We start from the raw sequence: 9,043 nt of genomic DNA on the forward strand, positions 1-9,043 counted from the left end.
TTGACCAGGGATGGTATTGAAAGCATTTAACCTGATAAGGCGCGGGCACTGACCGGACGGGGTGGATGTGGCTGACTCCCGGAGAGAGCCCTGGGAAGTGGCCAAAGATGAGGCAGGAAGGGGGATTAGAGGCACGGCCACTGCGACTCTTCAGTTGTTGGGCCACAAGGCATATTGGGAGGATGGGGTCCACAGGGGAGGAGCCAGGGCAGCTTGGGCAGCTAGGGAACATTTGGGGGGACTGGTTAGAATCCACGTACCCACACCCTCATCTGAGATCCCTTTCTGCCCGTCTCCTCTCTGACTGGGGTCCAGGGAGGCAGAGCCGAGTTGGACGCACTTGCTGCCTAACTTCCAGTTGGGCTCACCAATAGGCGGCGCCGGCAGGAGACTGAGGGCAGGAAGAGGCAGGGTGGGGGCCTGCCCCGCCTCCGCTGGCTCGGGGCTGCTCCTGGCAGTGGCCATGCCCCCCTAGTACCACACAGCTCCCGCTAGCACCCTTCCCTGGCCCTCTGGTCTCGGGCAGGAACGTGGCTGCCATGGCCCGGCCCTGGGCGCCTGCAGGGAAGCCCTCTGGCATCTTTGCCTCCTGGGTTCATCCCCTCAAGTTGTTCCCAGGTTTGGTGGGCATGCCCAGCAGCACGCAGCGGGCGTGATGGCATGCCACGTTGGGGATTAGGTCACAAGAGTCTGTGGTTTCCCTCTGCCCCTTTCTCCTGGGTCACTCATTCTGGGGGAGGCAGGCTGGGTGACCCAATACTGAAGAATGGAGGCTCGCCAACAACCCCCTGAATGAGTCTGGAAGTAGATCCGTAGCCCCGGGCAAGTCTTGAAATGACCGCAGCCCCTATGGATAGCTGGCTGCAACCTCCTGAAAGACACGGAGCCCCAGCCACCCCGCTAAGCCACTCCCAGATGCTCATCGCTCTGTGAGGTCCTAAGTGTCTGCTGGTTTAAGCTGCAGACTGTTGGGGTAACTTGTTACACAGCAGTAGAGAACGAACACAGTTGCGTCCATACTGCTTTCTGACTAACAAGGGCCCAAGGCAGCAGCCACTTAACTGACAGAAAAAGTCTAATATCTTAACAATGCTGTGGTTGTTCCGGCATGTTCCATCTGAGTATTTTCTGACGGGTCCCCCTCCTGAAGATCTGGGTCTGGGGTAGGTCTGCTGTCCTTATTGGGGCCTTGAACAGGACAAGCCTAGGGACTGAGGAGGAACTAGGAGAAGCGGGAGGAGAGGGAGGGGAAGGAGAAGGGAAGTGAGGGAAGGCTGATCGGGAGTCAGGGTAGAAGATTCAAGCCCGAGTTAGTCCACAGGAATCCAGGAGAGGCACCTGCCAGCCTCCACCTGCTCATCCGAAGGGATCAAGGTGAGATCCCGAGAGTCCAGTTCCGGGGAGAGTCCCGGACTGCCGGTTTTATGGGGTTAATTTAGCAGGATTCCTAGGTGAGTTTTCCGTGAGGCACCAATTCCTAACTGTCGTGCTCCGGCTCAGCGTGTGCTCTGCCTCTGAGGCAGCGTGCCAGCAGTGCCCGGCCCACAGAGGACCAGCCAGGAGCGGCCAGCTCCCTCCGGGGGCGGGGCACTCTGCTCCCGCAGTGGGCCGGCAGCCTCCCATTACTGCGCAGGGGGCCCCTTTGTACAGCTGAGTGGCCTCGGGGTACCCTCTGTGAGTCATTTCCTGTTGTTCTGCTCAGAGAAATCCTGCCATTCTTTAAAGCAAGATTTGACATTTTTACAGGACGAACCTCTGGGCCTTTTGGTCAAGAAAAAAAGCAGGGATCCTTTCTTTTATGTTTACAAAGCCATTAATTGGACTTTTTATAAAATTAGACTCCATTATGAGCTCAGTTGGAATGGGAGTGCAGCCTTATTTAATCCAAAACACCACCCTTCAAGGGTTCTTTTCAATAACCAAGTGCTCAGTGGCCAGGAGACTGGTAAGGTAGGCTCTGCCCCCTTCTGCTGCTGAAAGCCAGCGGCATTGACTCAGTGGTGCCTCAGCTCAGCTGTTCCCCAGGCCCCGCAGGGGTGCCCACTCCCGCGGCAGAGGGAGAAGGGGTGGAGGAAAGTGTGGTCCAGAGCCATCCCCAGGGCCCGGCCTGCAACTCCTGCAGGTCCCCACCCAGCTCCAGAGGGGGAATCCCCCAAGCCTTTCAGCTGCCACTCTTTTCTTTTTCTTTTGTTAATCCTCACCTGAGGGTATTTCCCATTGATTTTTAGACAGAGTGGAAGGGAGGGGGTGAGAGAGAGAAACATTGGTGTGAGAGACACACATCGATTGGTTGCTTCCCACATGCACTCCTACTGGGGCCAGGGATCGAGCCTGCAACTGAGCTCCATGCCCTTGGCCCAAATCAAACCTGGAACCCTTCAGTCCACGGGCCGACGCTCCAAGCGCTGAGTCAAACCGGCTAGGGCCGTGGTCGGCAAACTGTGGCTCGCGAGCCACATGCGGCTCTTTGGCCCCTTGAGTGTGGCTCTTTCACAAAATACCACGGCCTGGGCGAGTCTATTTTGAAGAAGTGGTGTTAGAAGAAGTTTACGTTTAAAAAATGTGGCTCTCAAAAGAAATTTCAATCGTTGTTCTGTTGCTATTTGGCTCTGTTGACTAACGAGTTTGCCGACCACTGGGCTAGGGCATGGCTGCGACTCTTTAGCGGGCCTCTGTTTCAGGCCATTGTGGGGAAAGTCAAGCTGGCACAGTGGCTCTGTCGTCAGCAGTGAAGGGTGATGCCATGTATCCGATCGCAGTCCTCCAGAGTGCTCGTGAAAATGCACATTCCGAAATGAATTCTAGTCTTGCCGTAAGCAGAGACAGGAGTAGGGGTCTGGACTGTGTGTGTTAAGGCCACACCAGGCAACTCCTGGGGTTTCACAGGTGCTGCTGGACAGGTGACATCTGGCTGCCCTCCTGCCCATCCACTGCTGGGTCTCCCCCATCCCACCCTCCATCCTCCCCATCTGGAGGAGCCCAGATACAGCCCCAGCCTACCCTGCCCTCCCTCCCCCACTTCCCCGGTGAAGCCGTCAGGTGAACTTTCTGCTCTGCGTGCAGGAAGCGTACCCAGGGGATCTGAGATGCTTTGCCCTGTTCCAGTCATTTCTGAGCAGTGAGTGGGGCCATGGCCAGCACACGCACTTCTCCTTTCCAGCAACCGCAGTCTCTCGGTAGACACAGCTCCCACCCATCCACAGCTGTCCCTCAGCTCCGTCCCGGCACTGCTGTCTTTACTGGCCACGGGCGCAGACAGGTTGTCCTAGAATTACATGTGCCAAGTGCGTGAACCTTCACACCCCAAACCGTGAGCTTGTTGAGGGAGAGGCGGTCTGAGTGCCTCCCTGGAATCCAGCTCTGTGCACAGCCCCTGGTACAGGGAGCCTCCCGCACCGGCCACTGCCCCAGCCTTGCCCACCAGCATCGGCCTTCATCTTTCCCGCGTCAGGAGGGTACCATTTCTGGTCAGCGAGCTTGGGCATCTCACTGCCCTTCCTCAGGAAACTCTCTCGCAAGAGAACACACTCCTAACCAGTCCTCCACCGAGTTCCAATCTTCTTGTAGTTATCAAAGTTATATCTTTTCATTGCAGAAAACCTGGGAAGCACAGGAAATGAACTGCATTATTCAAAGTATATTTTCAAAAATCTCTTCCAGTTGTAACTTCATTCATTCATTCATTCATTCAATCCTTCAGCAAATACTTGAGCTAACAGTTCTCTCCCAAAATAAGCATGAGAGGAGGGAGAACATAAAAGTCCCAGAGCAATTCTCACTCCGCGTGGAACTACATGTTGATTTCAATTAAATATATATCATATTGAAATGCTCCTTGGGCTCACATCTCATCTTGGATTGAAATGCCCATTAGCAGCCATTCCGCATTTCCTTTGTCCATTTAGATGGAATTGTATTCTGAGCTCTGATTCTCCTGGGCCTGGCGCTGCTCTCAGAGCACGCCCTGCCTCTCAGCCATCTCGGAGTTCTTCCTTCAGCCCCGGGCTAAGAGGTTTGAGATCCCAAATGCTTTCTCTTCTTATAAAAATCTCTTCACCCAACTTCTACCGAATCCACCTCGGGCGCTGCGTTTTCCTTTGCACCTCGCTCTGAAACAGGGGTCCTCAAACTTTTTAAACAGGGGGCCAGTTCACTGTCCCTCAGACCGTTGGAGGGCCGGACTATAGTTAAAAAAAAACAAAAAACTATGAACAAATTCCTATGCGCATTGCGGGCCCGGGACAAGTCAGCTGCTAAGCAGGACAGGCAGCGGCACCCGGCGGGCCGGATCAATGTCCTCGGGCCGCATGTGGCCCGCGGGCCGCAGTTTGAGGACCCCTGAAAGTGAAAGCTATTGTCTAGCGTGGGGCCTTCAGATCTCATTGCTGGTGCTGAATTTAGGCATCTTTTCTTCCACCTGTTTTTTCCCCCCTCTTACTGTGAAATAATGAAAACAGGTATCAATTATGACTCTAAAAACAATTGTCCTTTAAATGGATGGGAATCTATTTCAAAGAGAATGTGAGCGATAATGCACGTGTCTCCTGCCAGCACTGCCCCCATCCGATCCTATTGTAACCCTGAGCTTGAGGTGGAGAGTAAACTCCCATCTCCTCTAGTATTCAAATCCACGTGGCTCCAAGCTCCGTTCTGTTCTCTGTGAGGGTGTCTTTCTTTCCTAGTGCCGCCTGCTCATGCAAAGTTCAAGAACCCCAATGATGTTCACTGTACGTGGGCCTGGTACGTTTGAACCCCAAGGGGAAAAGTCATGGTATGAACCCATTTCCTCCCAGGTGACTCTGTCCCCTAGGCAGAGTGCCTCTCTCATCCCAGTGACCTTCCTGTCTAAGGAGTTCTGTGGGCCCAAGGTAGCAGCCACTTAACTGACAGAAAAAGTCTAATATCTTAACAATGCTGTGGTTGTTCCGCATGTGGAACATTGATTCCCCATTGATTTTTAGACAGAGTGGAAGGGAGGGGGAGAGAGAGAGAAACATTGGTGTGAGAGACACACATCGATTGGTTGCTCCCCACATGCACCCCTACTGGGGCCAGGGATCGAGCCTGCAACTGAGGTCCATGTCCTTGACCCAAATCAAACCTGGAACCCTTCAGTCCACGGGCCGACGCTCCAAGCGCTGAGTCAAACCGGCTAGGGCCGTGGTCGGCAAACTGCGGCTCGCGAGCCACATGCGGCTCTTTGGCCCCTTGAGTGTGGCTCTTCCACAAAATACCACGGCCTGGGCGAGTCTATTCATGAGGTTCCATGAATCTCATGCCTGCAGAGCGCCAGGCCTCCCAACCATCCTGTTACACCTTCCCGCCATGCAGTGGGCACTACAGGTCCCGGGGGGCCTCCTCCTCTTGGGTCTCAGCTAAGCTCCTGGATTTAGTCTTGGCTTCAGCACTAATTAGCTGTAACCTCTGGGATCCCCTCCCTGATCTCCAGGTTTATTATCTGTAAAGTTGGCACAAAAAGACGACTGAGAGTGGTAGCTATTCTCAGTCGTGGCTCCTGGAGCGAGAGGGACCCCTTCTCCCCCCACTGGTGTCAGCAGCACCCATCACAGGGAGAGGGGTCTGCTGGGGAAGCTGATCCCAAAGCCTCAGAGGGCTGGGATGGCCATGAGCCCCTGCTCCTGCCACATCCCCTGGGCTTGTCAGGAATGGAGAACCTCCCCACCTCCCCTGACCTCTGGAGTCAGAATCCCAGGGTGGGGCCCAGGAATCTCTGTTAACAAGCTCTCCAGGTGACTCATGCACACAAGGTTTGAGGACCACTGTTCCAAACCATTTTCTCACCTTCTCCTTGCCCCCACCCCAGCCATTTTGACCCTGAGACCCAGGAGACAACAGATGGGGTCTCCTGGTCCCTGGTGGAATGTCACTCAGCACTGCCTTGAAACCTGCTCCGAGACTCCCTCTAACAGTCACCAGGCCAGCTCAGCCACCCTGTCCTTCTCCACAACTCTACCTGCCCTCTCAAGGCTGCTTCAGGAGCTCCCTTTGCCATCAGCTTAACCAGCCCAACCTCCCTCTGGCTCTGTGCGACTTCCCTCTCCTTCCTGCCGCAGCCCACAAGACTCTGTCCTTCTGTCCATCTGTAATCCTGGTCCCCTTTTCCAGACCCTCCCTCAATCTCCTAACATCCTGGTTGTGAGATAGACTCGTCTAATTCAAGTCCTGCCCTACGATGGTGCTGAGATCCAGGCACAGGCCTTAATGCCTTGGAGACTCGATTTCCTGCTCTGTGAAATGGGGGTGGCAGCACCTGTCCCCCAGGGCTATGGCAGGACTGAGATGAGGTCCTGGCACATGCCCGGCAGGTCCTGGCCGCTAAGCCATGAGCTGTCAGGAGGTGGAGAGGGAGAAACAGAGTCTACCTCCCGAGGGTACTTACAAGGGAAGAGAAGGGGATGGTGGCACTGGAGGAAGATCAGCCACAGGAATTACATGCAGGTCCTAGGTTCAGCGCCCCATCTCTCTCCCACTTTCACCACCAGCCTCACCCCTGGTACATGGGGCTCCTGGCAGGTGGAGGAGCCTTGTTTACAGACCCACGCTCCCGTGGGAGTCATATAGTCACCCCTAAGTCTTCCTGAGACCCGGGGGGCCTCCGGCTCAGCCATGAAAGCTGCAATGAGGAAGGAGGCCGTTCTGCCTGGAGAACACTTCCCCGGAGTTAATCAGTCCTTCCTGTCTCTGGTTCCAAGTTCCACTGTTGCTGAGCTCGCTGCATTGTCCTCATCAGCTCGAGGTCTGTCCTCCTCTCTCCTTCTTCAGGGCAGGGGCTGTGCCTCAGTCATTTTGGTGTCCCCAGGCCCTGGCACAGAGGGCACGTCCCATACATGATACAGAAAGCCCCACGGCCCCAAGTTCTTAAATCTACCTTTTTTCGGGGGTTTGGGGGGTGAGGGACCAGGACACCAGAAACTCAATCTTTCTTCCAAAGGCTCTGAGCCTGAGAGGCGCTGCCTAAGTTGCAGGGCAGGTTGGATCTGGGGATCTGACCACAGACAGCGTGTGCCCACGGCCGTCCCCATGGGAACCGTGTCAGGCAGAGCTCCAGCCCAGAATGAGCAGCCTGCCTCTGGCCTGAACCTGGCGGGGGCTGACGTGGACACAGGGCTGGCTCGGGCCACCCGCAGGCCACACTTCAGGCGCCCAAGGAGGGCTGCAGCTGCAGGGACCAACCAGGTAGGCAGGTTGCCATGGAAACCAAGCTCCTGGCCTTCCCTGGTGCTTGGAGTTCTGACAGGGAGATCAGACTCCACAGAGCACCCTCACCCCTGGGCCCCTCCTCGTCCTCTCAGACTGAGTCCAGGGCATGTCATGGGCACAGAGATGGATGACAGGCTTGGAGCAGCCGGAAAGGCGGAGGGACTGAGGAACTGGCAACGATTCTCTCCCTTCCACCTCATCTGCCACGGTTCCTGGGGACAGCTATTGCCCGGAAGGAGACGGCTTACCCGAGAAGCAGTAACCAAAGGCGCCATCACATTTGGGGAGTTTGTGGTGTCAAGAGCCTTGGAGTAGATCTTGAGTTCCCATCCTTGTCCTCATATGTCATAGCTGGGTCCTTGGTGAAGCCGCTCAACCTCGCTAAGCCTTACTGTTTCCCCACATAGAAAAATCAGGAACCTGTTATCACCAGATACTCATCAGGTGTCATGATTCAGAGGTAAAGTTAAGCTATAAAGCCCTTACACTTAGGGGCTTGTTCCTCTAGCAAGCTGAAAACATAGTCTGTGTTCAAAAGAAAGATGAACCCATGCATGACAAACCACTGGTGGATTAAAAGGAACAGTTGCTTTATTCCTTCAATGAGTCTCAGCTCAGTACCTTTCTATCTAGACTGGCCTGGTGCCAGGGGCTGGAGACGCAGGACTAAGCTCATGGACCCTGTCTGGAGGGACGCCAGCCTCGGAAAAGGGCTCTTTGTTGACCTACTGTGTTGTCTAGTACGTCCCACTTTTCTCAAGAAGCAGGCATACAACTTAGGGAGATGAACACAAGACTTACAACTCTAAAACACAGAAGGAAGGTTGTAACTTATTGGGGAAGAGGACTTTAATGGGTGTTTTTACTCGTGACAGGAAGTTTCTGGGGTGAAGTATGAAAAGAAGAAGTTGAGTCAAAGGGGGTGAAAATTGGTCTCATAAAATTGGTGTCATAAAATTCTCTGGTTGCCGAAACCGGTTTGGCTCAGTGGATAGAGCGTCGGCCTGCGGACTGAAGGGTCCCGGGTTCGATTCCGGTCAAGGGCATGTATCTTGGTTGCGGGCACATCCCCAGTAGGAGGTGTGCAGGAGGCAGCTGATCGATGTTTCTCTCTCGTCGATGTTTCTAGCTCTCTATCCCTCTCCCTTCCTCTCTGTAAAATATCAATAAAATATATTTAAAAAAAAATTCTCTGGTTGTCTGGAGCCCAAGAAATCTTTGTAAAATATGTTGCTTTGTGGAAAATAATTGTCCCCTTACTATGCCGAAAGTGCCCTGTGCACCCAATTCCAGCACGTGTGGCGGTTGGGGGAAGGGTGTTCCCTCACATCCAACAAGCAATTCTAGCTGAGTGTCCCTACATTCAACTCAATTCTGACACTATTCACCTGGAGATAGTGTCAGATTCCACAAGCTAAGGGCTCAGCCCTCCTCTTCAGACGCCAGTCCCAAGCCCAACTGGCTCTAAATGAGAGGTTTGATTAATTTCCTACAGTGGCTCACAGAACTCAGGGAACCCACTGATTCTCTAGGGCAGTGGTCAGCAAACTCATTAGTCAACAGAGCCAAATAGCAACAGTACAACGATCGAAATTTCTTTTGAGAGCCAAATTTTTTAAACTTAAACTTCTTCTAACGCCACTTCTTCAAAATAGACTCGCCCAGGCCGTGGTATTTTGTGGAAGAGCCACACTCAAGGGGCCAAAGAGCCGCATGTGGCTCGCGAGCCGCAGTTTGCCGACCACGGCTCTAGATTATCAGTTTATTAGAAAAGGATATAACTCAGGAACAGCAGGATGGAAGAGAAGTGGAGGGCAGGGTA

The sequence above is a fragment of the Plecotus auritus genome (assembly GCF_963455305.1).
Source record: "Plecotus auritus genome assembly, chromosome: 6".
Classification (NCBI taxonomy): domain Eukaryota; kingdom Metazoa; phylum Chordata; class Mammalia; order Chiroptera; family Vespertilionidae; genus Plecotus; species Plecotus auritus.